The following is a 15896-nucleotide window of genomic DNA, read 5'->3' as shown; positions in this document are numbered from 1 at the left end:
TAACAAAATTCACTCAAAATTTTGTCGAAAATCGATTTATTTCTTTTGAACACTAGTACATATATTTCAATAATGAAAAAAGTAGTTATAAACGGGTGTAACTGATGAGGCCCTTCATATCACTGATGACGGCATGAGCATTTTTACGTCTATTTGAGCCGTTGTTTTCCTTGTTAAATCGATTAATTTCATTGTATTAACTGTGTTTTTTTTCTTGTCTATATCACTGCGTTACCAAGTTACATATCGCAACATAATATATCTTGCTACCACTGCGTTTTTGTGTGTGTCGCCTTGTCGCTTTATAACAACTTTATGTTTTAACTTATGTCCTTACCCTGACGAAGGTGTCTCATATGGGACGTCGAAACTTCGGTTTGTTATAATAAAAACTGCTGGAAGAGCCACATACTTGTTAATACATTATGCCTGCATGGCAACAACAGGCTATTTATATTACACCTATCCTCCGAACCTGTGTTATTTTATCGCTTTCTAATCGCCAGTTTTCAACGTAGCCTACAGGTTTTACGCAACCCACGCAGCAAAAAATTCCGGTTGAAACGCTAAGTTGCAGATGTAAATATAGGTATAAAGCCTACGCTATTTGACCGGAACGGCATTTTCACGCGACGTGAACCATTAAACAAACTTGGCAAACCAGTAGATTTTCAAAGACTTTGAAACGGAGAGATGATAGATAGGGAATAGGAAACGAACTTTTGTGACGCCCATGCTTACAGTAAATAAGCATAATCAGTACTTGAGATACAAGGAAATTTAAACAACCCCTTTTCTGAGAAATGAAAAGAGATTAGACCTGATGTAACTAAGCCAGGTCAGAAATGGACTAGCTAATACTACCCATGTCTTGTCACCAGCTGCACTGATGAGACAATTTAGGTCAAAACAATGGGCACTGTCTGCAGCTTACTAATCAGAAATCTGATATTTTGACACATACATTTATCAGAATAACTTCTGACAGTCGATATTCAAAAGCTTTCAAGCTCTTTGTCTCGTTTCTCTATTAAACAGCTTTTCGAAGATAAAAGTTACACCTGTGTGCTTTTTGCGCATTCACAATACTAAACTGTTTTACGTTAAGCATCTAAACACATCAGATATGCTATTTGGTGGCAGCCTCTCCACTAAATAAGGCATAAACTTCAATCAATGTGTATTTTAGCCTTATATTATCATATAACTACTAGGGAAAGGGAAATGACTTTTCGGAAACAGAAATTTGACCCACAATCACCTTAAAAACAACGAAACCAAGTCAAGCGGAACAACTTGAAAAATATCACTAAGGAGAAAAGCACTTTCGAATACTACGTGACGTCAACGCAAGTGTGTAAAAGCATTATAGGCGTTGTTTTGACGTCACTGTGACGTTTAAAAATGGATGTTTATTTTCCTTTTTAGAAGGGGGATACTTCCAAGGGTAAACGAGATCGTTTTACAGTATTGTTTTAATTCGGTACAAAAACAGCCTATGTACGTAAAGGTTTTCGCATGTTATGTAATAAGGATTTTTATTATCGTTTGAATGTAATTTGACGTTAATTCCATTTAAAAGTTAAATAAGTCAATTGTTTAGGCGTTTTTATGTACAATTTTATGAAGTTACAATTCCATTCAGGAAATAACATTAAAAACTACCAGTGTAAACCTAACGGCTAAAATACAACCGAAAAGGCCAAAATATCATTTCTGAACACCACGTAGGATTATAAAACATGGAATTGTGTTTCTTCTTAGAACTATACTATTTAAGTAGTGAAAATTTGACGCATAAACATTTTCTCTTAAGCTTAGCTACACGAAGCAAAAAGCCTGTAAGACCAGAATAGATTATGCGTGTTAGACTAAAATGACTTCACAAATAAGAAAAAGCGAGCACTGTTGTTTTTTTGACCAACTTGTAAAAGTCAAACGAGTCCAGTTTAAAACAAATGCCAATGATACCCTACACGTACGAAGTAACAAGGAAAGCCTATTTGGCTTTGTATGCCTCAGTGAGTCGACTGAATTCCAACTTGACGATTCAATGTAGCTTACGAAGGGTTTTTTTGGGCTGTCAAATCAACAACTTACAAATCACGTACACACAGCACCAAGTCACGTAGGTAAACTTACTAAAGGGGCAAATTAAACTAGATCTTGTGACAGGACGCTTATTTGACAGGAGTTATGAACGTTTTTTTCGGGTATGTTCTAAAAGCTTTTCTTATTAATCTAAAACCCGTTTTTTTGACATAAATCTATCGGGAAAAATGCTGTTATTAGGATATTTTAGCAGCGAAAATGGGTTCTTGAAGCGTAAACTGAAAAACCTCGCTATACAATTACAAGCGCATGAACGTACACTCAAAAACTTCGAGATTCGACTACCATTTGGTGTAGCTTGTAGTACCGGTGTAGCTGCAGCGCGTTTACCAGCTTTCCACCAATTGTACCCTCAACTTTGTCGCGATTTATAACGTCTCAACGTTGCGCAGCTATTTCCGGCTTGGTGACTATTTTAGCGCAACTGTGCTGCTACGATTTGTTTCTTCCAGCGATAAAAACTCAACTCAACTTAACTCATTCCGATTGGTCAATATTCGCACGTGACTGAAGTCAATCTACTTCGAGGCCTGGACGGAAATTTTGCGTCCGTTTTTGGAACTCGCCCGGCAAAAACACGATTGCAAAATATCACTTGGTAATGCCCGACGTGTAATGGATTGCGGTAATACCGAGTCAGCATAACATGGGCCGTTTAAGCAGGAACATGAAGTCAACATTTTGACATTTGAACGCAATGAAACAACATTGTGGGAATTTCGCAAACGTCGCACAGGAAAACGAGTATCCTTCAAGCCGTCGACTGTTAAGAATTCCCCGGCATGCAAATAAAGTACCTACTTCCACTGTGCTTTACATGGTGGAAATAACATGCTGCATATGGAGCTGTCAACTGTAGGCAAAGATCTCTCTTATAAGCTTATGTACTCACATAACAGGCTTGGAGCTATACTCAGCTATGGTACCTCAAAATTGGGTAGGTTTAAACCCAAATGGCTCAAAGCTTAATGAAATTTATGCACATGTATTAGCATACTACACATGCGTCTTTACCACCCAAGCATTTAACACTATACAAGAACTAGAGCTATCAATGGTAGGTCAAATTTGGATGTTTTTTAACCTAAAGGTTCTGACAGTTTGATGAAATTCGTGCACAACTGTCCAATGCAGTTTTGTCAGCCCTTGAAAGAATATACCTTATGCTGAATTGACACAAAGTAACGTCCGGTAGAGGTTTTTGCACTCCACTGGGACTGCTTACTGAAGCTCTGATTTTTCCGTTTAGGTAAAGGCGTCTATAGCCTACTAAGCAAAATCTGTTTTTTTGTGTACTAGGCCCGTCAATTAAACGTTTTGCTTACATACAAAAACACTTCCAGTTTTTTAGAATTGCCTAAACGACTGTACGGCTTTTACACCGATGATTCAAAACTGCCTTATACTGCAACGAAAACAGCCACTAAACAATTACGCAGTAAACGTAAAACCACCGGAAAACTAAACACCCCTCAACGAGTAATAAATCAATCATCTATACACAGTTTTGTGTCGTCCAAAACCGGACAGTCCGGGTAATTTTCTGTTTATTACGTTGTAAACTCAAGGGTCACGTCTGACATTTGCACCACATGTGACGTTTTTTTAGTCGTAAGGTCACGCATGTCGACTTGAAACAACCGTTCAGTTTAATTTACAACTAGATGCGTCAACCATTATCTAGTAACTCTACTATATACTCCTTGAATACACATGGGTGCTTTGTAGGCGTGGACGAAATGTCCTAAGCGTTTAGCATTTAGAACAAAAACACATTCAAAGTTTAAGTAGATACATACACGGTTTTCAAGCATTTAGTATCAGTGTTCTAGTATTAAAACTGTTGCCTTATTTTATACAACATTTTAACAACTTTAAACAGGTTACCATAAGAACACCTAACCTGCTAACCTATAACGACATTTACCGACAAATAAACAAGTTTTACAGTTCCCCTATGACGTAACAATTTCCCGTTCTAAAACCTTGTTCAAAATTCTTTTTTGTTGCTATACAAGCGTACACATCTAAATAACAGCAGTAAGGTACTTTTTTCTACTAAAACAACAAAAATTACTTCATTTTGCAGTACAATACCTTTTTAAACAACAAAATTTAAACCAGCCTTCAAAAACAGTTTCTGCTCATACCTAAAACAACAACAAAAACAATAGCAAAACTCCCTAAAGCGTTAATCATGAAACAAAATCACACATTGAAACTTCCCACTGACGTACAACTGCCCATAACCGGCACGGTTTATGAACACCTATGTCGAAATCGGCAACAGAACAGTACAGTGCCATGTAGACAGAAGCCGCGTGCACAAAATGAGCTGGACAGTCATTAAAGCAAATGTGTGCGATGATTGTGAAGTTAAATTTTCCCACAGGGCCCATGCGTCACAACTATTTATGAATCAATGCTGGGATTTCCCCGTACGTTGTTCCGATGGCTGAACGGAACTTTGCCCTATTGCAGTGTTCCTTTGTAGTAATACTAATGACCGTGAAATTTTGAAGTAAATAAACAGCATTTTTTTGCATTTAAAGGCGTAAATGTTATACAAAAAGTATTATTTACCACATTGAAACTTTTTTTTCACAAAAAGGCCATAATTTTGGCACTGTATTTTGTACTTCATACTATAGTGCTTCGTACCCCAGAAGGGTACGCATACCCCTGGTTAAAAAAGCTGCCCTATTGTATGTGGAAATATGTACAAATTAAAAAAGCGTTAAAGGTTTTAGATTTCAATTCAACACAATTTTTGTCCCTTAACAGTTTGACATATAAACAGTCACACCCTAGCAGTTTTGTAGCATCCTGTCTTCAACATACTTTCCTATACATGCTTAGCCATTAGGGTTATTCGAGTCATTATAGCCTCATCAACATAGGTGATGCTTCATAACGCTGTTTGACATGAAAATATCCGGGATAGCAGGTAACAAAAAGCCAGGAAGCCGAAATTCTGAACTATAAACGAGGTAGCATCTTCGCAAAAGCCCCAGGCTCGAGTATAGGGATTAATGAATGACTGCAAGGGTTGATATACCGTTTGTTGGAACTTAGCCAATCACGAATTGATGACTGCAATATGAAACTCGTCTAGGTTTCAGTGCAAGTGGAAAAGTTTCAAAAGAATTTAGACTTTATTTTATGACTGTTTTTGTTTTGTACCTTGAGTTACGCTTTCTTTTTGGAACCTAAATGACAATGACTTTGTTTAATTAACTGTAGCAAGCCTGTTTTACTTTCTAACGGTTTGGACGATCAGATTAGGATTAAAAATAGACACAAAACGCACGTTTTAGTCATTTAATGCTTAGGCATCCTTAGAAAATCCGCTTAAACGTAGGCATAAAAAATGCCACACAACTGAACAGCTGGTAGTGGTACATTGCATTACTTGTTCTGTATCGCCGAAACTGACATTAAAGTAAAAAAAAAGCTCCAAAACCAGCATGAGACATAAGTTTTCTTTATGCCTACACAAGTCGACTTCCGCATGAACTTTAAAGCCGAAAAAGGTCTACATTGTAGTGTTGTAATGTCACGCATTTTAGGATGACGGTTTAGACTGAAACCATTTATTGAACCATTTTATCGCCCAGCGTCCCTGGTGTGTTTTGATTCCTTTATATAACTTAGTAACTGTCGCTTGAAACTTAAGGGGGTTCTGTCTTACTAAGACACTCAAGTGTTTTTATAAAACAAGGCGTTCAGCCTTTTTCTTTTCACAGCCGCAACATAGGTTCTTATTTCACCTACAACTGTTCCTTTCTTCAGCCATAACCCATAAATACAATAGTTTTTGAGTACTGTTCCTAACTTAAAAACAAACGTAAGTCAAGAAACTACCTCTTAGAAAAACGTACTGCTAAGTCTTTGAGTATAGTTTTTAAGTAAACAACATAAGTAAATCAAGAATCTTCACTTTAAAATAAATACACTTGTATTCTTACTGCATCTCTAAGTCTTACTGCACACTAAACAAAGATAGATGCAAACACTGGACTGGCAATGACCCAGAAGCAACTGACGTAATGTAATGGTTAAATTTGGATGCGTTTGCTCAATCCAAATGGTGTAAGTGGGCAAGCAGGCCTACTCACAACTTCCTTGAACGACTTACATCCAAAGCAAACTAACAACACTAAGGAATAGCAATGCAAGTATTATGATTACAATGATAAGGTACTGTACAGTAAGGTTTTTAGGGAAATAGGTGCGAAAATTTAGTTTTGAATTTTTTGCTTGTTAGGGAACGAAACTAAATTCAAACCTAACATTCTTTGGCTAATCTGAGGCGTTATGCACACATTATGGCCTTTTGGGGTAAAAAAATTAGTGCGTTCACCGAAAAATTATGCTATCACATAAACTAATAAGTGCATTATACCTTATCAGGTCTGCCTTGTGTTCTAAAGAACGTTCTGTAGCAATCTATAACTAGACTGAATATATGTTCAGCTACAATCGCATTTTAACAAATCTAACATTTTTTCCTTTCCTGTTCCACTTTTGGTCAAATGCACCGAAACAGACATCGCAACTGACTGGTCAACTCAAACCCACCTGTCGCTTAAAAAAGGCCCCACTGGGGGTAAAACCGAACCCCATAACCCCTAAATCGGCAATGCAGGAAACATGAACACCAAGCGAGCCTTATAGGGGTGAAATTCAAGGGTCAACTTTTTCGCGTTTGCAAAACATTGAAGCACTAGGTAACCGTCACGAGACGAAGTCACACAGAACCCGCGGAACGAAGGGATTTCCCCGCACGTTTTTACGCATAGCAGACAGCTCATACCTTTTCTCATTACTTAATAAGCGTAGGCGAATGCCGGTTTTAAGATATAAGTTGAAAGACAAACGGCGGAATTCCGATAAAAAACCTGTGTCTCATGCCTTAACAATGGAATTTCCGGGGCTTGCGGCTTTGGAAACTACGGAAGTTGGTGATTAATTTTTGTTATGTTATATGGCAGCGAGTGGGATTTGCAGCTAAGTTACAGAAATTCCAATTGGTATTGTGCTATTCGTTTTTGTTAGTGTAAATTTCGGCATGATTTCATTAGAACGTGATGCTACCTGTGTGTATTTTCTATTGGGGTCTTGAAGCCCTAAGCACTTGTGAAATTGCTTCTTATATTTCAATGTAAAATTTATGGAGATGTAAAAAAAGTTTGAAAACGTATGGGAATGCTTGGTGACCGGCTGATTCAGTATAACGCCTTCAATGGGCCTGGTGTACTGTGATTTATATATGAGTGTGCCGTGATCGCTGGTCAGCATATACGCGTCAGGGCTGATCCCAGTTATGAATTTACGTTTATATTAGCTGAACATACAATAATGTTCGTTTTTTTCACAAAAACAAATTATAGTCACAGTTTAGGGATTTTAGGCACTATTTGGGTTAAGACATTAATCCTAATGTGTATAATAATAATCTCATTCAGTGTTACACTGGATTGCCCAATTTACCGCCAAAACGAATGGAATAACACATAAAAAGCGCCAGCAACGAATTTCACACAGCGTATGCAATTCAACTTTTCCTTTTGCCCGCAACCATTACAAAACTTTTAAAAATATCCACTATGTTATAACATCTGAAAAGCACTCGTGACTTTACATGTATTTTCTTTAACTAACATACAATAGGCATGTCGGAGCACAAGGCATGCACGTGATCTGACAAGTGACGCGAAGGGGCGACCCCCATCGTTTCGCATGATTAATTAAGCTCACGTGGCTAAATGAAGGCGCGCCGTCTGATCACCTTAAATTAAATGGAACACTGCTTGAATTTCTATTAATATTTGTTACTTCAATCTTAGGGCAGTTTTAGCTGCTTTTTCTAGCTAAATATGTAATAACAATAATATAGTATTGGTCACAAGTCACTAACACAAACAAGTCAATATTGTCAGTCAACACGCTACGACAGTGGTTCTCGACTGATGGCATAATGACTTTTTGGGTGGTCCACAGGACGTTAACTATATTTGGTGATAAACTGGAAATAGTTGGATTTAAAATATTGGATATTCAGTAAAAAAGCTTATCCAAGTTATTGGCCATTTATTGTTAGCTGTCTGTGGTTTGATATCAGACCTCGAAATTCTGTGTTGAAGTAATATATATATCAGGCCAATACGCTTGTTGTGGGTGCGTTCTTTATCCTTACTTAACAATGGACTGGTCCACGAAATTCGTTTAATGAACTGGTGGTCCATGGCCTGAAACGAGTTGAGAACCACTACTCTATGGCATCAGCTATACATGTCAGTGTTTATTCAGCAGCTGTATGAATCATAGACGAAGTAGGGTATCTTAAGACAGTTATCACACGAACAAATACACGATAATGGTGTACTTATGTCCGCTAATAAACCATTATCATCTTTGTTTGTTGTTACATCATACGCCAAAGTCTTAGGTTATAGTAATATTTACCGAAAAGTCAATATTACGTCACAAAGAGTTCATTTGTCATAGCGCAGGAGACAATTAGGAGTGGCTTTGTGAATTTGGTAGAGCTACTAACACCATAACGAGAATCTACCCCCAAACTTGATTGGTTATATCTCCAAAAATGTTCACGGTTAGGGCTATTAGGGTCGGGGTAAGGTATTAGCACTTAAAATTCAATAAAACTAACCCAAAAAATTAGTTACTAATGCAAAAATTTTGTGTAATTATTTCCCAACCCAACCCATTTATAGCCGCTAAATAAAAATTCAGCTCTTTACGCCCCCTTGTGAAAGCGAAGTTCGGATTCTCGTTATGGTGTTAGTAGCTCTACCTGTGAATTTTATGTTTTTCCCGCTAATTGGGAAATCCCGTTAATTCGGCCATCGCTCACAACGGAAGGTTTTGCGCAAGTAGATGTTAATTATTGATGAATTACGCAATGATATGTGGTAAAGGAGACGAAACTGTTTTCACGTATACCAAAAAAACGGTCAAAAAAGCAATCAAACAGATAAAATACGATTTTTATGTAAGTTATTGTTTTAAGCTATTGTTTCGTTATCGCGCAGTGTTTTCGTTGCGTTGTGACGTGCTTGCGTTCAATTTTGTTTCCTATGTTTATCGTGCACTGTACTACGCGCATTCAGTGTTATTTACCCTGATGAAGGCGACCTGTATAGGACGTCGAAACGTCGAAATAAAAATACATTTGCAAGAAGAGCTCTTTTTAACTATACGCTTTTTATGTTGATTCCTGAATAAAGGATTCAATTTTATACTTTCTTTTTTAAACTAAAATTGTTTATTTGTGCTAATTTATTTGTTTACTTGTGGTTTAGTTGGCGATAACATAGCTGTAAATGGTCTACTACATTTAGACTTAACAACATACATTTCTGAAAAGCAATGCACTCTATGCCATAGATTTAAGAGTAGTATTTTACATAGTTCTAAAAATTCGCCTTGGTTTTATCATGGCTAGCTTAATTTACTATGGATCATTAATGGGACTTGCCAATACTCACAAAATTTGCAAATAGTATTTTCTACAAACTTAGTGGGAAAAGAACTTTTTTGTTGATAAATGTATTTTGGCGTCTATACTGTCGGAATTACGCAACTAGGAAAATACGAATTACGCTTCGTTGACAAGTGAAGCGGCGCAATGAGAACGTCAAATCAATATTAAGTTCCGAGAAAATCGAATAAAAAAAATCCAATTCTTAGAAAAACGCTTTTTAAAAAAAAAATTGTGTTTTCAATTTGTATCCAATCGTATTGACCAAAAATTTGAATTGTCGTTTTGTAAGTGTTGACTTAACAAACACAATGTATATATAAACGCAAATATACGTACTTGAACGTCATTGCATACACATAGAATTTTATTATAAACTAACGCCCGTTGTATTATCCGTAAAAACAAAAAAATGTCCATGTGTTTTAGGTAATTATTTATTTTAAATGACTAAATCAACTGCCAAAATACTAATCAATAATTTTAATTGCAAGTGAGTCCAAAGTTAACTATTAATGGCGACTAGGGATTTGTTGTGTGTTCTTCCTTCCGGCGCTTGAAACTAACCGGCAGGGTTTCTTTCGGTGGTTTCTTTTCCTGTCGAACCCCACCCTCTTTCCCTAACACGGGTGGTTAGATTCTAGGGCCCCCGCGACTGGTCCCACCATCGTTTCCCCCCCAGTCGTGTTATACTCACTCTGCGCCACACTCACTTTCTTGTGAGTACCCTACACATAACGCCAGCGCATTGTACCATCATCCACCAATTGTGCCCGACACTTTTTTGCGCTTCATAACGTTTTAACGTTGCGCAGCTATTTCCGGCTTGGTGATTGTTTTAGTAAAATTGTGTTGCTATGTTGTCTTTCACCAAGCGAAATAAACTCAACTCACTTCAACTCAACGACACAAAAATTAACGTCAATTCAGTTTTTTCGTATTTTATGCCTGAAATGCGTGGCCTATGCTTTGAAATATTCTACACTGTCTAAATAAGTAACAAAATGGCCAAAACAGACGGTAAACGACATATTTAAGTCTATTGAAATATAGTATTCGATATTTTCTGTGGCAATAATTTCAGCAGTAAAAAATTCTTAAATTTGCAATAATATAAATATCTTTTCAGGCATTTTAAATGCACATTTTAAGTACAAATTAAAAAAATTCAAACTAGTTCATGTATTGTTTTCGTTACTCTTCTGATCTAACGACAAACGTTTTAAAATGGACACAAATCCTAACCTATCAAATGCATTTTGGTTCTCGACAAACGCTATGACTGTCACTTAAAATGACTTCGATCTGACACAATATTCCAGTTACCGTGTCAATATATGTACAGGTGGCCAACAGACACGAAACGAGTTGGATCAAATCAAATCTACAGTTTCGCTGCGACAAATGGCCGCTTGCGCCAACGGGGATTACCCTGCTACGAGAGTCGACTCGACAGCGACACCAAACGGCGACTTAAAAGCTTATCAGGTGTTATCGCAAATCGTTGAGTTTTTGTGCATAGGTTTTAACCAGGTTGGCTATCGATCTAAATTCTAAAGCAAATATAAGAACAGGCAGGCATAAAAATTGAACTTACCAAAAACAAACAACCGCGTTTAGCAAAATATTTGCATCTACGCCACTGGTGTCAAAAATATCAATTTTGTAGGGACAAAATAAAGACGCAAGTCAAAAATTGGTTAAAATGCCTTATTTTAAATTTGAAACAAGTTTTTATACAATCAGCAAACAACATTGCAACTTCTACAGACCAAAATGTAGTCTTAATATTTACAGCTGCACTAAATTAAAAACAAAAAAAAACTAACATACAATACTGTCTTAACTGAAATTACTTATAAAAGTCGATAACTGCATTTAACTTGGCGCTTATCAATTAGTTTTGGCTAAAAGTCGCATATTAAAGATATACAGTGAAACCTCAGTAAATTCGGACCCGTTTGGACCACAAAATTTGTTCGTATTCGGCAAAGATTCTGATTTACCGATGTCGATTAGTTCAAGCCTTACCACATTACATATGATTTGTACCACGAATTTTGTAAGAATTAGGCGAATATCTGGATGAACCGAATCCGGTTACTCTGAGGTTCACTGCAATCTGCTGTATACTAAACTATGCTGTAAAATAATCCAAACAAATATGTAAATTAATAAGTTTTACGATCATACTTCGAAGCGTAGAAGCAGAAAAGATACAACAAGCCCGAACGCATAATATCTACCACCTCTCGTTACGTAAATAATGCTAATATATCTATCAGTGGGTTTTATACCTTTGGTATCCAAAAGCACCATGACTAAGCATAAAATCCCTCTCTGTTTGTAAAGTCCAATCTCTATTCTGGAACTGATTTGGAATTCCGACTCTAAAGTTAATGATTCCTATTGGAATAGGAATTTTGAAAAGGGAAGAACTGTCTATGGCGTTTTTAGCATCTTACGTAATCAACATGCCCATGTACTCCTAAATTCCAAGACGTTGTACAGGACACGTTTGAAACCAGTATTATTTAAATGTAGTTACGTAATACCGTTAAAATCGACCATCAGGTCAAAAATTAATTATTCAGTTTTTTTTTTCTCATTTCACATTGCAAGGATTTTAACCAGATTAAACAAATGCGTTTTTTGACTTATTTCTTTCCAAATTCTTTAATTTCAACCAACGAATTTTTCACAAGAACAAACTTTATCCTACTGATTGTCGATTTGAATGGCATAACGTAACTACATGTAAATAATACCGTATTTAGATTTAAGGCAAAAACACAGAGACTTACCTGTATTAAATAACCAGTGTTTTTTTTAAAAAAACACAACAAATAATCATACGTTCGTAAAATGTAAACACAATAAACTATTTATTTAGCATCATACAAACAAAACCCTAACCAACCACATTTGTAGTTCGACAAACAAAAAGTAGAAAATATGTTTTCCGTCAGCCATCTGTCATCAAACCTTGCAAAAACCTAATGCAAATGTATTTAAATTTCCACATCTGCATACTCCAGTAAAAACGTGACCGCGTGACACAGCCTGTTTTGACTACAGCGGTTACAAAACTGGTTACTGTACCTTAAGACTATCTATTATATCCAGTTTCGGTTACATAATTCGTCATACCTTGTGCGTCACTGAAGGTTTAATATGATTACTGGCGTTTCTTTATGTTGCGAAAATTTTTCAACCCATTTAGAATTTGTTTTGTTTCCAAAAATCATCATTTTGAAAGATAAAATAAAAACGACTTTTTGAGAAAGCAGAAAGACTAACTGAAAAACAATTAAAATGTACAAAAGACCAAAAAAATACTAAGTAATCTAATGTAAAACCTCATGTTGGGTTTGAATTAGTTGGTTCAAAACGTTTTTTTGCAGTTTTATTTGCCTTTACAAATGTCATCTTTAGAGCAAACGACGCAGTACACTATATACACGGATCTGTTTATAAGTTTAATAATGAAAATAACGACCCTTTTTATTAACCCCTAATGTGACCCAAGTGGTTATAAGCTGGTGTAACTGATGTGGCCTCTCATATCACTGATGATGACATGAGCATTTGTGCCGTAATTTTCCTCATTAAAAGACGCAGTGTACAACAAATAGACTACATTTTTGACTAAAAGTGCAATGCATTTCTGAATAAGTTTCTACTTGCAAGTCTGATCAGTCATAGATCAATTTTGTTTCTTAAAATTGTAGTGATTTAAATCAGAAAAAGATGCATTCAAGCAATATGATACATTTTTAATCCAAGTTTTACGTTTTTGAGTTTAAATTTGACGTTTTTTGACGGTTTGGTTTAAATGTTATTTTAACCTAAAAATACACTTGTTTGTGTTCAACTGAATTGCCATAGCAACTTTTTAAAGGTAAACAACAACTTACGGTCCATGTGCTGAATTCAGTTCGTCAGTTCCGTAATCCTTCCTACGCCTCATCCAGTCTTGCAGACGTTTTACCTCCCACAGAAAAAATCATGTAACAAGTATTTCATAAGCGACCTATGCGCTGTAAAATGTTAAAATCACATGTTAGAAGGTACAAAGTAGTAATTTCACATTTTGTGTTGCAAAAAATCAAACCTTTTGAAAAAAACACATTTTTTGCAAAATAAACGTGTTTTTTAAAGCGAAATTCGCAAGAGAGCACCATGATATAAGAGTTAAAACTTTATGAATGAAGTTGGCGTTTTTTATGAATGAAGTCGTCAGCAAAAAAAAATCGTTCTTCACGGCGCAAAAATCAGGCCTTAAAACACAAAAACAATTGCAACAGTGCAAATGACTATATGCCACAAAACGTTAAACCCCGAAAAAAAGACTTTGGTTTGCAAAATTGTTGAAAGCAATACTAACAACCACCAGGTATAGATTCTTTAGCTTACAACTGCACGCCTAGAACTATACCGCACAAAAATTCTGGAGTTTCCATAGCATACCCCCAGTCGTGTTTACCTGTAAACTCATTTTTTTTTGCAACCACCGGCAAAGAACGACATAGCTGCAGCGCGTCCAGCCCTAATCTACCAAATCAGTCCCCTGTACTATACACTGCATTGCATAATGTTCAACACAACACAGCAATTTTTGCTTGAACAAACTTGACCCAGAAACACTATACGCGGATCTGGTTATAAGAATAATGAGCAAAGTAACGGCCCAAATAGACCTGAAAAGGGACATGCTTTATTAATCAAACGTTTCGGCAAATGCTCATGCCATCATCAGTGATATAAGGGGCCACATCAGTTACACCCGTTTATGAACACCTGAGTCACATAAAAGATTGATAAAAAGATACTAAACAAGCGTCGCGTTGCATTTTAAGTCTATTTGGGCCGTTATTTCCCTCAATAAACCTGAATTAATTTAAGAAGTAGAAACATACACATTTAAGTAGAATCGAACAGAATAGGTGAGGCTTGGCTTTTTAGCCTGTTATACTCACAAACTAAACTGCCCTAAGGAGGCTATACTAGCCTATAGGGTCAATATCTCATCACCAGCTGCACTGATAAGGCCTTGTAGATTGAAACAGTATGCACTGTCTGCAGCTTAGGCACATACACTCTGCCATACAATATATACTTTGCAATACAGAAATGGAAGCCATACTGGCAGCCTGAATACGACAAACTAGCATTAATGCAACCGCCACAGGAAGAAGGTAATAAGTAAGTCTTGACGTCATTCGGTCGATCAAAGTGTGACGTCACTTCCACTTTGGGTGGACACACTTCACCCGAGATGACGTCATAACTGTTTATCCAAAAAAACGTGCAAACTGCTTTGGCTATTATGGGGGAATTTAAGGATTTTGGGGTTTTTCAGCTAAACAAAGTGTTTTTATTATGCATAGGTTTATGCAAACTATTAAAGCATTCACTTGCTAAACTTTCCAACACAATTTTATGCATTTTTCCTATTTGTCAATATCGTTGTATTCAAATTAAATTTGCATCATATGTTTTCATGTTTCTGCCCTTAAATACGCCACACACAGCCAAACTCCATATAAACTGTAGAGCAGAGGTGGTTTTTCATTGCACGCCAACCGATTTACGTGTTTATATTAAAGGACCAATTTAACCTGTCACACTGCTTGTTTATAGTTTTTATTATGCCATTGTCTCAAAATTCAGACTTACATGCACAAAACACTCTGCTTTCTCTTTATTATTATTATCTGCTGGCACAAACCACTATTATTTAGAAGAAAAAAACAACATACTGGAATAACATATTAAACCAATATTGTTACGCAAAAAAAACTTTTTGGTACCTAAAACTTTGTGCACTAAACATACATGAATGCAATGCAAAAGAATATTTTGCAAACGCATGTGCACCAAGCATGTACTGAAACCTAGTTGCGTTGCTACGGGTCTCGAATGTCCGCTGGCAGACGCAGGGGCCGTAATATAAAGAGCTGCCACCAGAGGGAAATCCCAAAACGTGCTGGAGGCCAAATTATGGGTAAAGTTTTATTTTACTTTGCGTTTGCTGCAAGCTGCAATGTAGCCCCAAAGTTGGGTGGTTTTTGCCGGAAGCTAATAAAAGGAACGACTTTGCTAGGCTAGTTTTTTTTAAAACTTGTAGTATATGATGCATTCAGGTTTGAAACAACCATTAAGTATGTGCTTGGGGAGGCAGAATCTTTGCATAGCCGAAAAAGTTTAAAATACAATCGAGATATAGGCGTCTTTTAATAAAGAAAATATTGCAATTACAATTTGCTATTTGGTCAAT

This window comes from Phallusia mammillata, chromosome 4 (genome assembly GCF_965637545.1).
Source record: "Phallusia mammillata chromosome 4, kaPhaMamm4.hap1.1, whole genome shotgun sequence".
Taxonomy (NCBI): domain Eukaryota; kingdom Metazoa; phylum Chordata; class Ascidiacea; order Phlebobranchia; family Ascidiidae; genus Phallusia; species Phallusia mammillata.
The sequence above is the reverse complement of the archived record's forward strand: the minus strand, read 5'-3'. Positions refer to the sequence as shown.